The sequence below is a fragment of the Suncus etruscus genome, chromosome 5 (genome assembly GCF_024139225.1).
Source record: "Suncus etruscus isolate mSunEtr1 chromosome 5, mSunEtr1.pri.cur, whole genome shotgun sequence".
NCBI lineage: Eukaryota > Metazoa > Chordata > Mammalia > Eulipotyphla > Soricidae > Suncus > Suncus etruscus.
Window position 1 is genome coordinate 117,475,597 of NC_064852.1, and position 15,814 is coordinate 117,491,410.

The 15,814-nt window shown below is 43.6% G+C and overlaps 1 protein-coding gene across 1 annotated transcript in view; it reads left to right on the forward strand.

The window, feature by feature from the left end:
• Positions 1–4,320: 4,320 nt before the first annotated feature.
• TRAK2 (trafficking kinesin protein 2) overlaps positions 4,321–15,814 on the forward strand; it is a 71,527-nt gene continuing 60,033 nt past the window's right edge. The window contains exon 1 of the mRNA XM_049773183.1: positions 4,321–4,499. The gene's annotated coding sequence lies outside the window, so the exon portion shown is untranslated. The remainder of the gene's footprint in view (positions 4,500–15,814) is intronic.

The following is a 15,814-nucleotide window of genomic DNA, read 5'->3' on the forward strand; positions in this document are numbered from 1 at the left end:
ACAATTCCTTAAGAAACTTGTTGCTCTAAACTTGCAAGTTGTTTAAGCAGCTATTTCTTGACACGAGGGCTAGAAATAGTTCAAAAAGAGCTTTAAAAGCTTTTAAATGTCTTTAAAGAACATTTCTATAATTAGAAATTAATATGACCCCTTTTCTGTTTTTTAGAAGCACATAGTAAATGGAAAACAATATTGAAAAAGCTGTATTGGCCCCATTTTAATACAAATGATGTCACTTGCAAACCAAGAATCTGCAACAATTCCTCTTATATGCAGAGAGAATCTATTTTACTTTAGCATACTTTTTGCTTGTCCTTGAGTCTCTTATTCCTGGAATTATTGGCAGGCTTGCAATATATACAGATGATTAAATAGTTCCAATCCATTTCTATCAATAGAGCATTAATCTCAATATTTTATAAAGTCTTCAAAAAAATTACAGGTTTAAGATGGAAACTTCTTCTTTTTGGGGGGGGGGTCACACCCTGCTGCGCTCAGGGGTTACTCCTGGCTCTATGTTCAGAAATTGATCCTGGCAGGTTCAGGGGACCATATGGGATGCCGGGATTCGAACCACTGACCTTCTGCATGTAAAGCAAATGCCTTACCTCCATGCTATCTCTCTGGCTTCAGATAGGAACTTCTTTAGGTTATTAAAAGCCCTTTTAAAAAGCACCACCAAAGCTCCCAGAACCTTTCCTAAGAGGAACCATGGTAAAGTTCTAAACTTGCTAATACCTGGTATTTCTTTAAACCTAACCATTTGCTGAGTAAAAAAAGAGAGAGAGAGAGAGAGAGAGAGAGAGAGAGAGAGAGAGAGAGAGAGAGAGAGAGAGAGAGAGAGAGAGAGAGAGAGAGAGAGAGAGAGAGAAAAGGGATATCTGTAAACTATAGATACTATTAAAACAATTGCACTATGGAGGAAAAATGTGAATTTATGCAGGAAGTTCGCTACAACCCAAGGTTAGAGAATGTGTGGAAGAAAACCCTGAACGATGTTATTATTTTGTGCTATCAATTTGGGACACTGGAGGTTTGCTGTAATATACAGGAGAGAGAAGGCTATGTCCATGCTCTTTCTTTTCTGGGGTAACTGAGATCAAATGCGATACCTCATCTGAACGTGCTCACAACTAGAAAACAGTATGTCAACAAGCTTACCCAGAGGCTCCAAGACTTATTTAGAAGACGGATGCCCTTTCAGCGAAAAAAAATTACTCATTGTTTATTGCCCCCTGAATTCTCTCTTCTTTAAACCAAAAAGAGAAAGTACCCACCCCAACATACACAATTATACTTGAAGTTCCTACTACCTCTCTGGATCATTCCTGCACCCCCACCCCCAAATCAGTATCTTCCACTTTGAGAAACACTGATTCAGATTTATTTGCAGCTCCTAAAACTACAGCAGAGCTTGTGCTAAAAGGTTCCCTCAAATATGACAATCCTGACAGAAAAGGTCACACTCACTTGGCAAGTAAATATGTTATAACCAGGAAATTGTTTCTATCTTTTGGACTTGCAAAATTCTCACTTGAGTAATTCTAAGGAAATCTCCAGATTAAAAAACTAAAATCATACACACATACTGATCCTTTTTGCTATCTGAAACAGCCAAGAACTTATTCCCTAAACAAATCAGCACTAAATTTCAGCTCTTTCTGCACATATGGGCTTCTGAGAACCTTTCACTCTTTGGCCTTTGCCCTGTCTCCTTCCTAAGGGATGTTCTCCAGGTCGTGTGCCAGGTTTAATGTTAAACCAGGGTCAATGAGGTATCCAAGGGAAAGAGCACCCGGGTCCTCTGGGAAGGCTCTTGCAGGCCTCTGGCTGGCAGGAGGGAAAAAAATGACTCAAATGATATGTTTTTGTATTTTTTGTTTGTTTGTTTTTTTTACAAGAAACAGACTTCCAGCCCCAGGAGAGTCATTCAACCAATGACGCCAGCCAGGCTATTTCAAGATTAAACCCCTTTCTTCCCACTTTTATTCTCACTTACTTTCTTGATAAGCCATATCTAGATCCTTAATTCCAGCCCTGAAATAGAAACATTTGGGTACCAGTCCATTATCTTCAGTTGCTGGCCCTGAATAAACCTCTTTGTACTATAACAGGTCTTGCAGTGCATTCCAACTTGGGGTCACCAACAATTCTATATATTTGGTTGAATAAATAGCTCCCTAGGTAGCACTGGGAAAAGTTCTGACCACTCAGAGCTCTTGTCCTCACAGCAAGAATAGAGGTGTTGTGACTAACTGAACTTTCTGATTATAAGGCTTTCTTTCTGAGGTCTGCTTTTCCCCCAAGTTAATATTTACTGATATTAACAGCAACAATTACAAAACTTTAAGCAATCACCATGGATAAAGAAACCAATCCAGCTAATTTACTTAAAAGATGCCAGAATAGTAAGTGCTAATCTTGGGAGATATTTCGAGGTCAGGCACCTGCTAGCAGTGGGGAGGGGAGAACCTGACTGCCAGGATTCCCTCTGCTTGCTCATGAATAGAAATATTTGAAGAAATGCCTCTACTTTGGCTGGAGCTATAGCACAGTGGGTAGAAAGTTTGCCTTGCACATGGCCGACACAGGGTTCAATCCCCAGCATCCCATAAGGTCTTACATGCACCTCCAGGAATGATCTCCAGGAATGATCCCAGTAATATATGGCACAAAAAATGTGTGTAATATGTGGCACAAACAAACAAACAACAAACCACTAAAGAAATACCTATACATGGGCTGAGCTACAAAGCACAGAGAGTAGGGAGCTCACTTTGCAAGTGGCCTAGGTAAATTACCCAGAAACATTGTGTGATCTCTTGTACCTGTATCTAAAAAGCAAATTAGACAACGCTTTCAAAATTAAGTTTTTCCATAGTAGAATTACTGCCAGAAATATTTTAATCTGAAAGGCTAACGACGTTTTTCTGTGAAAATCAGAGGACACAGCTATTTGCAAAATTTGAGTTTTAATCTAACTTGTTTTCCTAGTTTTTGGGCTCAGCAGTTACTCCTGGCTGTGCTCAGGGATCACTCCTGGCAGGCTCGGGGCACCATATGGGATGCGGAGGATAGAACCGGGTTGACAGCCTGCAAGGCAAACACTCTACCCATTGTGCGATGGCTCTGCCCCCAAGTTTTAATCTAATTTTTACCATGCAATTAGAGACTATGGTATCCAGAAATGTTAAAAAAAAAAAAAAGTGGTGTGTGTGTGTGTGTGTGTGTGTGTGTGAGTGTGAAACAATTCCTTTGTTGAGGATCACAGTGAATGTAAATTTTCAAAGTGATCTTGGGAGCCCATAAACTCTTAAAAAAAACTCACAGCGACGCAGTAAACGATCCAAATTTAGCATCGTGACTCACGCTTTCAAAAAATATTGACTGAACGCCTACTGTGCGCCAGGTTCTGCACGGGGGAACCCAAATTCTGGGTCACAAGCTGGAGGGGGGGGGATCCAAAGGTACTTACTTTGCACAACTAAACCACCCAGGGGGAAAGAAAACACAAGGATGAACTCCAACGCTCAGTGTGCATAAAGAGGTCTGGGCGTTGGGTTCAGTAAAAGGTCTTTTCCTGGTCTGGTTTTGAGGCGATCGGAGCCAGCCAACCCACTTGTCGGTGCCCCCCGGAGCCCAGCGTGTCTGTCTGCAAACTCTGCGGGGCCCCCGAGAGTGGCCGGGACGAGTCACCCCTGGAAGTCAGCAACCCCGCAACAGCTGCAGCGACCATCGGGCAGGTACCGACCCGGGCACTCAGGTGTCCCCAGCAGCTGCAAAGAAGTGGGGGACGCGAGGTGCAGAAGCGGGGTTCCCTGGGCATCGAGTCGGAACCCCGTTTGGGCTTGCAAGGAGCATGCCAAGTTCCCTGGGACACCCCTAGATCTCCTCCCTCCTCGACCTAGCTACTCCCCGTTACCTGACAGCCACCCGGGCAGGGGGATTCTCAGCAGTTGTGGGTAGTCCCGGAGATGAGGCTCGATCTCGGGGACTGACAGCAGCCGGGCCGCCCGCTGCACGACCCGGCCCGGGCCAGTCGGCCGGCCGGGAACTCTGCCCCAGCCCCAGGCAGGCAGGCAGCCGGCCGGGACCGGCTTCGCCCCACCGGGCCCCAGGGCGCGGCCCCGCCTTCAACCCAGGCCTAGCACGTGGGGGCGGAGCCTCTGGCGGGAGGGGAGGGGCCTCAGAAGCGAGGGGGCGGAGCTCTGACCCGAGGGGCGGGACCATACTAGCTAAGGCTCCACTTCCGTAGGCGAGGCGAGGGGTGTGGTCATCGGGGAACTACAACTCCCAGCAGGCTGTTCGCCAGTGCCGCGGAGGCTGCTGGGAGTTGTGGGCGTCTTCGGTCTCTCTCTCCTTCTGTCTTAATTCAAGCCGCCTCGTGAGGGGCTGTGCCACGCCCGGAGTGGTTGCTGGCAGCGGCGGCGGGGTGCGCCCGCTTTGGAGATTTATCCGCCTGAGGGAGAGGGAATGCCGGACGGCGCCGGACTGTTCCGGTGAGTGAGGGAATGAGGGAGTGAAGCCGCCTGCGCACACTCAGATGCTCCCGGCCGCTGCCCCTTGCTGCCCGGGGTGCTCGAGGTCATGCACAGACACTGGCGCTCCAGCCTGGATGGGCCTGGGGTGGCCAGGGGCCTAGCTGGGTTGCTCCCTGGGAGTGTGTGAGGGCACAAGCCGCGGGGCTCCGGGCTCCCCCGGCCCTGCAGCTGAAGGATGAGCTTGCATCTCTGCGGGACATCCTCCCCTGCCCCCCTTGCTTGGGCTCCTCGTTCAACCTCCAGCCCAGTCGCCATCTGGGATGCGCGGGAGGAGAAGAGAGGGGATGGGGCAGCGCCGAGTTTCTGGGCTGTGGCAGCTGCTGCCTCTTCTTGGCTTGATTTTGAGGAAGAGAACAGTCGCCTGACAGTTGCATTTTCCTCGAGGTCCTTTTTGGAAGAAAAGCCTCTCTCCCCCAAAGAGATGCCCGGGTCTTACCTAATCGGAGTGCGGAGTGCATCGGTTCCATGCCCATGCATCTTTTATTTTAAACTTGCAATTAATTTAGGCACTCAAAAAAATCACAACATTGACTTCTCTCCCCCTGGAAATCCATGCAACTACAATGGATCATCGGAAGAGACCGAAATAGATTCATTCTTTTTTTTTTTTAAAGCTGTGTTAGTGCCTTTTTCTTGACCTTCAACGGTTTGCTAATACATGGACGTCTGAGTTCCAGGGCTCTCCAAATAGCACGTTCAGAGTGGTGGTGTGACCCTTCCAAACAAACCATGAAGGACGTTTGGTGGCGAGGAAGGGCAGGCATGGAAATACTTTATCATCTCAGCTTTTCTTCTTCCAGTTTTCTGCTTTTACATTTTAAGTGTTCAACAAGTCTCAGCCAGCAAGTGCATACTTTATGGAAGTGTTTGGTTATTTTACAGAATGTACCCCATAGAAGAAAGGGTCGCCATACTTTGCAGCACCAGGTTTCCCTTTGTGGATCTCCATACACTAGATCCCCCTAATCACTAGAATAATCCTGTTGCTGTCATCTGAGGTTCAGAGACTTATGTAACAAATAGAGATTCAAACTGCGATTTGCCTTACATCAGAGTTACAGTTCAGGGAATTTATTACCTGCTTCAGAAATAACTAACCTTGAAGCTTGAGTGAGCAAAAGGTATTTTTCAAGATTTCCTCCCCCCACCTAATTCTGGCTCCTGCACACCCTAGAATGAGCTGGGAACCCCTGTTTGTTATTCGAGTGAACTGTTTTCCCTTCCCACAGAGCTGCACTTGAAGCACACCTGCCCTTTTTATTATTATTATTACTTTATTATTTTCTATCATTATTATTACTTTATTAACCAACTCAGTGGGCATATTGACTTGATAGGATGGATAGTTTTATTTTGGTTTAGTTTGGGATTATCCCTTGCAGTGCTCAGAGCTAGTACTCCTGACTCTGATCACTCCTGGTGGGGCTGGGGGAACCACAGGGTCCTGGACATCTGTCTCCCCAACAGCACCTTGCAAGGCATATGTCCTATTTGCTCTGCCATCTTTCTGACCTGGGTTTGGATTTTCATCTCAAATGTCCTTTTCAGTGAAGAAATTTAATGATTCAGCTAATGAAAATACGAGCCAAGGAGTGTTAGTTTCCACTGTTTTGGATGGTTAGTTTTTGGACTTCGTTAATTTAGTTGGATTTGAAATCTGTATATGCAGGTGAGATGTTTAAAATGACCTAATTGTTGTAATTAAAATTATTCATGGTTTTCAGTTATACCTGTTTAGACCTGCAGTATTTTTTTTAATAATGATTGGGGATTCTTTATATTACCTGAATATTACTTAAAAAAAAAGCCCTGAGTATTTCCTATGTGCTAGATACCCATGTAAGTCTTCTATAAATTGTTCTTATCAATAGACATCATAAAGCAATGAGAGAATAAATGATTTAGCTACTACCGGGACCTGGGTGTCAAACCCAGACTTTGAGTCTTTTCTAACATTTAAGCACCAACTCTGTACCAGCCGCATGATGAAAAGCATTTGTTATAATTAATATTTGTTTCTTTACAACTAGTGTAAAATGTAGGGTCGATATTTAGTGGCTTGAACAAAGTCAGAGTAGATGACATGCTCAGAATTTGAACAGACATTTGCCATTTTTCAAATTCTTCTATATTCCTGTGGAGCCACTTACTATTAAACATTTTCATTTTGCTAGACATGGTGCTGGGCTTTGGGGATTTAACATCTGCCATTGGGGAAAATAGTCTTCAGAGGGAAAGAGATGCAGAGGTACTTTAGGGACCCAGAAGAAGGGCACTAAAATCTGCCTGTGCTGGGAAAATGTGGGCCAGCTTTGGAAAAGCCAGTGGAAATTTACCTGGGCAAGGTAGAGGGAGCTTTTAGGGCTACCTTGGATCCTTGCAAAATTTGTTGAAGTCGTAACCTTCAAAATCTTAGAAAATCATTGTCTTTGGAGATAGCACCTTTTAAGAATTGTGTAAATTGAAAAGAGACAGTTTGGCTGGGTTACGGGCCATTCTGATTGAAAAAATGAGACCATTTGGATGGATTATAATCCATTCTGATTGGTTTTCTTGGAAGAAGAGGAGCCTTACACACACAAAAAGACTCCAGGGAAAAACCGCAATGGGAGACACTGGACAGGCTCTCTTGCAAGCCCAGGAGAAGCAAACCTGCTCGTACCTTGACCTTGAACTCCTAACCTTTAAAACCGCAAAAAAAAATTGTTTTTTTTTCTGTTGTGTAAGTTATCTATTGTGGTATTTTATTATGGTGGCCCTAGCAAGCCAACACAATGTGTTCAAGGCAAAGGAATGTCATATATAAAGCTTCTCAGGTGTGAACTAGGTTTTAAAGATTCAACACAGGCTGGGATTTTATTTGGACAATCTTGTATGGGATGCAGAGGAGTTTAGGCATGTTAGAATAGCAGAAAAGAACATTCGACATACAGTTTATAAAGACTGCAAGGTGAGGCTTGTTGGATGGATTAAAGGGGGCATGGTTATAGTCAGGGAGGCAAAGGAGCATGCGTTGCCAGAGGTAGCTGAATTAAAGATTGTCTCCAAATATTAAATGTCAAAATAGAACCATTGTTAACATAAGGAAGACTTTTAAAGGCATGGATAACATTTGAGTCATAATATAAGTAGATTCAGGAAGAAATTGTAAATAGGTGCTTGTATTTAGAGACTGGATTTGCTTTTGACATTTTGCTTTCCATGAGTAAATAAAGCTTTATTCAAGTATCATAGATTATTTTATATTTTACTGGTATTTTTAAAAAATACGTTTTTGATGCTTACAATGTTCTAAGGCAAATCCTCTGAAGTAACTCTGATATCTCTACTAATATTACCTTCGTTTCATATATATAAAGATAGTGAAGCTCAGAGAGTTTAACAAACTTGACTAACTCGGTATGGTAACAGTAGATCCCTAAAACATATAAACATTTCCACTTTATAAACTGATGTTATCTAAGTAAATTAAACATTTGTGAAATTTGGCCCTCTGCTTTCTAACTATTAACTGGAAATATTAAACTCAAGCAGTCTTCAGTCTGCTCTTGGACATAGTGCTTTTGCTATCATTTCTCTAGTTCTTCATTTATTTATTTATTTGGTTTTTGGGCCACACCCGGCGGTGCTCAGGGGTTACTCCTGGCTGTCTGCTCAGAAATAGCTCCTGGCAGGCACGGGGGACCATATGGGACACCGGGATTTGAACCAGCCACCTTTGGTCCTGGATCTGCTGCTTGCAAGGCAAACGCTGCTTTGCTATCTCTTCGGGCCCTCATTTCCCTAGTTCTTCAGCGAGCTCTAAAAGGAGGCAAGAACACAAAAATGAATCAAGTACCTTTGCTGGACAGAGTACATAGTTCGTCACAGGAGACAGAAAGAGTCTAGATTTAAAAAAGGGATCTGATCTCCTGGACTGAACATTTGATCCAGGAGACTGGGACCCCCGCGCCCGGCGGGTCTTCATGGCCGGCCCTGGCAACTCGGGCCCTGGGGAGCGGGCGGAGGAGAGAACCCCCCCCCCCTTTCAATTTTCAAACTGGAGAGGGAGCTCGCAGTTGGACCCAGCAGAGCGCACATGCCAGGAAAGCCGTCCCTCTTTTATCTGTTCCTAACTGGGTAGACACCAAGACTGACCTTCTGCCCCAACACCACCATCCAGCTCCTCATTGAAAGACACGCTCCCCAGCTCATGCCTTTACAAATAACTACAACCAACACGCCTTTTGACCCATGCTTGGTGGCCCCTCTTGCCCCCATCAAACTATGGACTGTTGGCATGATACCGGAATCAGCTTCAGCAAAACCCCTAGTTCAAGGACAATATAGGGTTCCGTAATGCCGCAAAACTTGTTTCAAACTCAACTATCACCTGTTGTCTTGTTTTCTTTCTTTTTAAAACAAAAGGGTCACATGTAAAAAAAAAAAGGGATCTGAGAAAAAACGTGGAGAAGCAGTGAAGACAGAGAGGGCTTTAAAGGTAGAGGAAATAGCATGGCAGAGAGGTACAGGGCTGGGGATTTCCTAGTGTGTTGAGATGTCTTAATAAAATATAACCTTTGGGGCAGATCTACAGTGTGGTTGTAGAAACAAGTTTTGGCGGGGGACAGGAGAGGGCTAGTAGAAGTTTGGGAAGGATGTCTGTCGGCCTTTTGGATGGAGGAAGGGGTGAAGAAGACTGTGAGATCTAAGCTAAGTGAGTAAGTTGTATGCGAATTAACAACCAACTCCTGTCTTCACCGTCTCACATGAATCCCACCTGGTATTTCAGTTCTTCCAGCACACCTGTGTTTTAATAAAATGTGACAGAATTTCCTAGTTATTTTTGACTGATCTTTCTATTTCTTAAATTTATCCTGTAAATGTTGACTGCTGGTTTATTTCCCAAGTGTCACTTTTCATCTCAAAACTTGTTCTCTGTCTGATGAGGTTCATACTTCTAAGTATGTCTTATCTGGCACTATCTTATCTTCTTAGAGTTCTTAGATCTGAGATTTTTAATTTTTTTTTTTTTTTTTTTGGTTTTTGGGCCACACCTGGTGATGCTCAGGGGTTACTCCTGGCTATGTACTCAGAAATTTCTCCTGGCTTGGGGACCATATGGGTCATTGGGGATCGAATCCAGGTTCATCCTGGGTCAGCTGCATGCAAGGCAAATGCCCTACCACTGTGCTATTATTTCAGTTCCAGGTCTTAGATTTCTGAGTTCTTTAATTTCCCTCAGGGGAGAGATTATTGGCTACTGCCTTTTAAAATTTCGCACTGCAGCGGTGGCACAAGGGGTAGGGCGTTTGCCTTGCACGAACTAACCTAGGACAGACTGCAGTCGGGGCATGCATGGTTGAAACCCAGCTACGAACATGTCTGTAACTATGGTGCTTAATAAAGAAATTATCAAAAAGAAAATTTCTTTCATAACTGATAGAAATATATATGTATGTATTCTCATATGTAATGTTCTGACATTTTCTAGGTTTATTATTGACTCACATATCCTGTTTAACCATCATGTTATGGTTATTCGTACTAGAAAATGATTGTACAAGGTATAGAAATTTATGTTTTAAAAGATCATTAGGGTCTTATTCTTATCTCTTACTTGTGCTTGCCAAACTGTAGTTCTCTTTAGACAATTTGACCAAAGCGACCAGATCCAGTACAGCTATAAGGAGCTTGCCTCCTGACATCTCATATAGTACCCCAAGCATTGCCAGGAGCATTATCTGAGTGCAGAGCCAAAAGTAACCCCTGAGCCTCACCATATGGCCTTAAAACAAGCAATAACTAAATAAAAAAGAAAACTTGAGCAGTCATGAAAAAAGGAATACTTAAGATTTAAAAGAGTCTAATTTAATTTCAGTAACAGTATCGCAAAGCACAAAAAGGAAAAAGGGTGAAAGAGAAAAAGAGAGAAGAAAAGTGTCATAGAGGCAGGCTGGGGGTGGAGGCTGCTAGCAGGCATCTGGGGACATTGGTGGCTGGAAGCAAACACTGGTGAGGGGATGGGTACCGGAACATCGTATGACTGAAACAACCATCAACAACTTTGTAATATCTCTTGGTGATCAGTTAAAAATAAATATATAAAATAAGAATATTAAAAAGGTCTAATTTAAGATTGTTGTCCTATGACTACAGCATTTATCCTTATAAGTATTATTTAATGAGTGAAAGAATTCTCCACTAGTTAGTCCACTTAATCGTGTTTTTTGTTGTTGGCTTGTTTTTGTGGTTGTTTGTTTGTTTGTTTTTGGGCCACACGGGCAGCATTCAGGGATTATTCCTGGGTCTGCCCTCAGAAATCGCTCCTGGCAGGCTCAGGGGACCATATGGGATGTCAGGGATCAAACCCATGTCTTGTGCAAGGCAAATGCCCTATCACTGTGCTGTCTCTGGCCCCATAGTTAGTTCACTTAATAGTGTTTTTCAGCAGCAAATAATCATTGCATTACTTGAGCAGTTTTCACTGTATTCTGTTTTAACCAGCAAGGAGGACTGAAGGAGAAGATAAGCCTCTTGTCCCTGCCTTCCTTTTAAAGGTCCAGTTCCAGGAAGTAAATTGTAATCTATGTAGGGAATGGGGGTGGATTGAAATAATTAGAAAATGCACTTGGTAGGAAAGGCTGACCTGGGCTCTGTAGACTGGGAACCTGTTCTGAGAATGACTTTGATGTAGAGACTTGAGGAATGAGAAGTAGTTGCCTTATAAAGAACAGAGAGTGTTGCAAGTCAGCCCCTGAAGAGGTTGACTTATGGAGGGATGGAGGATGAGGTCTTTCCCCTCCAGCTTGGAGCACACCTCTGCCGGTGGTTCTGAGGTGAAACAGCGGGTAAACAGCTCGCAGACAGTTAGGCTTGTGGAAATATTAGCTTTATTTGGTGGACAAGACTGAAATCCAACGTCTTAGCATCAGTTCCAGCCAAAAAGCCCCTCGCCTTCCACAGACCCTTGTTTTTATCCCCCAGAATCAGGCATCACCCAATGGTGGGATCAGATACCACCCAATGGTGGAAGCAGAATCAGGTACCACCCTAGGGTGGGGCAGAATGCCAGGTCACACCCTAGGGTAGGGCACAATCACCGATCAGGGTAGGGTCAGTAACATAATAATCCCATAAAATGTTTACATACACAACAATTCCCCGCTTTTATTAAAGAAAAAACTAGTCAATAATAAAAGAGCAGCTGTTTGCATAAGCGCATCACGGGAAAATGTAAAGAAAAACTTCTAACCTAAACACAGGGTGTCTAAAACCAGAAACATGTATCTAGGAATCAACTACAAGCTCCTGAGAAGATAAATCTAAGATGTACATAGATCCTTCAAAGGGATGCCAGAAAGGTTGTGTAGCAGGTGAGAAGAAGCACCTTTTCTTTATTTGTTGTTGTTGTTGTTGGTTTTTGGTATTTAGTTTTTGGGTCACACCTGGCAGCACTCAAGAGTTACTCCTGGCTTCACGCTCAGGTATCCTAGCAGATACCGGGATTCGAACCAATGACCTTCTGCATGTGAGGCAAATGCCTTATCTTCATGCTATCTCTCTGGACCCATTTTCATTCAAGTCCAGGTAGACCAGAAAGCCCATCTTTGAGGGCATTGAATTAGGCCCTTATTTTGGAGGAAGAAGCATATACCCCCCACACAGTGGGGGGCCACTGCAATGATGATCAATAGGCTTCTGAACTTAATCCAAGTTCTTAATCCAGGCTGAAGTCCATATGATGTCTGAAATTGATGTACCAATAAGGTCGATTATTTATAGATGGGAGCTTAAGTCACAAAACTAAACAAAATGTTTAAGGTAGAGATCCTCCCTGTGTAAATAAACAACTTGAGGGCCCATCCAAAATGGATGGAACCTCCTATAAACCTAGTATTTTGCCTATGATGCGCCCACGCAAAAAGCCAGACAAAAATATCATTTAGGAAATTATAGACAATAATATCTAACCCACTAACCTAAAGTCAAGAAAGCAAAACCCTAATGTAATACAACATCAATTCCTAAGATTAAAAACTAAAATAGAAAAACATTAACTACACTAGTCAAAGAAGTTGTAGTACCAAATATAAATTCAAAGGATTACAATTATAAGAAAAATACAAAAGGTGAATTTTAAGTTATAGGTGTATAGTATATTTTGCAGAAATGTTATATTTATGAAAAGGGCTGGTATGTTAATTTTCACTTTATTACATTGCTGCTTTGGAAATATTACCCGCCTGTGGCTAAAGGTGGAGTCAGAATTACAAAAGCTTCTTCTATATTTCAGAGATGGGGGAAATGTAACTCCACCCTGGATTTAGGTGTATCTACCTGAGACCCGCCCATTTCTGGGTGGGGTCTTGGGAACCGGATATTACTGTAACCTTACCTGCAAGACCCCTCCTATTCCGGGGAGTGGTCTTGGAAGGTTATATAAGGGCTTTGACCCAGGGGATCAGGGCCTTTTTGGTCTTTTGCCAGCGTGGAGGTCAAAGGAAAGATGGTTGAAAGGAGTTAAGACGCAGGGCTAGCTAAGAATGGCTGTATGCTTAATTGGTTATGATATAGGCCACACATGTGGTGGATAGGGTATGAATAAAGCTGATATTTCCTGATGCCTGTCTGAGTGAGTCCGATTCCTGCCGAGACCACCTGAAGATGATGACCTGACGGTTAATGAAGGATGGAGCCACGTGGTCCTTAGCCTAAGGACAAAGGCCTCCATCCACCATCCAAGTCCATCCTAAGGGCTTAATGCAACAAGAGAGGAACAGGCACATTAAGTGCTAGTTTTTTTTTTTGTTTGTTTTGTTTTTTTGTTTTTGTGGTTTTTTGGTCACACCTGGTGGTGCTCAGGGGTTATTCCTGGCTCCATGCTCAGAAATTGCTCCTGGCAGGCATGGGGGACCATATGGGACGCTGGGATTCGAACTAATGACCTTCTGCATGAAAGGCAAACGCCTTAACTCCATGCTATCTCTCCGGCCCCTTAAGTGCTAGTTTTAAGTGCTAGGTTCTATGTTGAGAAAATGAAAATAAGTAAAAGCCCTGGGCTATCATTGAGCAAAGAGAGAGGTGTCAGGGGACTGGGTGGAGAGGAATCTGTCCCCCTGCCCAAAATCACTCTCATTTGAAATGTGAATTTTACTCTGTAGTATAGGAACCCTGAGATTAGGGTTTAGTTTTTCTAGGAGGCAGTTTTTCTTTATTCAATATTATTCTTGGTGCCTTTAGAGAATTGAGACGAGAGAATTGAGACGATCAGGAGATCAAGTTCTTTTAGGAGGTTCTCTAGTGCCTTAAGAGCTGATTACGGTGTAAATTTGATGATGGAAGGGGAGGAAGAGAAGTAGCTGCACATGAGACTATACTGATAGAGTACTTGGTAATAGAGCAATTGTAGTTGGGTGAGATTAAAGAAGGTGGCTGCTAATCGCTCCCTGAGAAATAGGAGTGAATTAGAGGGAATAATCAGACCTGAAGGGCCAGATTGATAGCTCTTAATCTGAGGCATTGTGCACCCTCCACAACAGCAATAGAAAACAAGGGGCTCTGGAGGTGTCGATGGACTGGAGTGAAACTGGCTTTGCCCATGGGAGATTCACACTTGCTCCCAGGCACCGCATAGCCTATGAGCAGTGGGAAAAAAACCTGAGCACCTCTGAGTGTAGCTGGAAGACTGAAAGAAATGAGCAAAACCCAAAGGTCAATGAAAATAGTAAAGAACATGGTTATTCTTGCAACTCTAGAAACACCCAAGTGGCAGAACCCAGAGAAGGGAGCTGGGATCCTGGGAAGGAACTGGGGAGAGTGTAGTTAATGGAGGCTGTGGGGAAGAGGAAGAGGATAATATTGACCAGACGTGGCCCAGGTTAACAGCTAAGAAGGTGTGACAGGGTTGGTTAGCTGGGACTTCAAAGTGACTTCTAGAGAGACCAGTTTCTAGTTGCAGTTGATGTAGGATTGACTCAGACAGAGAATGAGATAAAAAAAGTGAAATCCTGAGGAAGTTTGTAAATTTTTCAATCTGATTTTTGGAAAATGGGTGGCTTTTGAGTACCTTAAATGATCAGGAAACCCATGAAATGAGGGTAGAATAGGATTAGCAGATGGAGCAAGGATTAGAAAAAAAACAGGAGATGGGCTTATAACATTATTTAATTGTTTTTATGTATACATAGGCCAGAATAGAAAAATTGAAATGCCAGTAATAAAAAATTCCTCCTTGGTTTTCCAGCCACCAGAGAAATGCTTGCCTGCATTCTGACCAGCAAGTATACAAGGACACCGGTTGTGACTACATTAGTGTTGAATTTTCGGAGTTTGGAGAAAAAAGAGAGTGGTAGTTTATGGTGATCCAACAGTGGGAGGAGTGAGAGTGAAGTAGTCTGATTTCTCAGAAGCTTACCACTTATGGGGGCCAAGCTGTGTGGCTCCCTGGTGGAGTACAGAGCCCACATTTATGCAATAGATGCTCCAACCCTAACTTCCGTCCCAGCTACATTACCCCCTCTCCCATGCCATCGCTTATGTCAAGTACATGTCTGGGGTCAGGTGCCAGTGCTTTGCTTTTTGCTCTTGGTACTTTTGGTCATGGGCTCTTGTTTGTTATTCAGGCCAGTGGTATAAGTTAAACAAAGGAACCTTGTTGGCCAAGAAAGAACACTCTGTCTGAAGGAAGAAAGAAAAGGAGGAGATTGGAAACCAAGAAAAATGTCTCGAATGGTACTGTCATTCTTCACATTTATTTACAAAGCTTTTTTCCTCACTATTCTCATCCCTTTTTTGCTAAGACCAGGTCAAATTACTGAAGACCACAAATGAGATTTATCTGAGCTATTTTTTTTTTTTTTTTTTTTTTTTTGGTTTTTGGGCCACACCCGTTTGACGCTCAGGGGTTACTCCTGGCTATGAGCTCAGAAATCGCCCCTGGCTTGGGGAGACCATATGGGACGCCGGGGGATCGAACCGCGGTCCGTCCTACGCTAGCGCTTGTAAGGCAGACACCTTACCTCTAGCGCCACCTTCCCGGCCCCTATCTGAGCTATTTTGAGGCTTTTTTTGTTTGTTTGTTTTTGTTTTTGTGCCACACCTGGCGGTACTCAGGGGTTACTCCTGGATATCTGCTCAGAAATAGCTCCTGGCAGGCACAGGGGACCATATGGGACGCCGAGATTTGAACCAACCACCTTGGGTCCTGGTCGGCTGCTTGCAAGGCAAATACTGCTGTGCTATCTCTCCAGTCCGGCTTTTTTTTTTTTTTTAAAGAAAATAATTTCTCATTT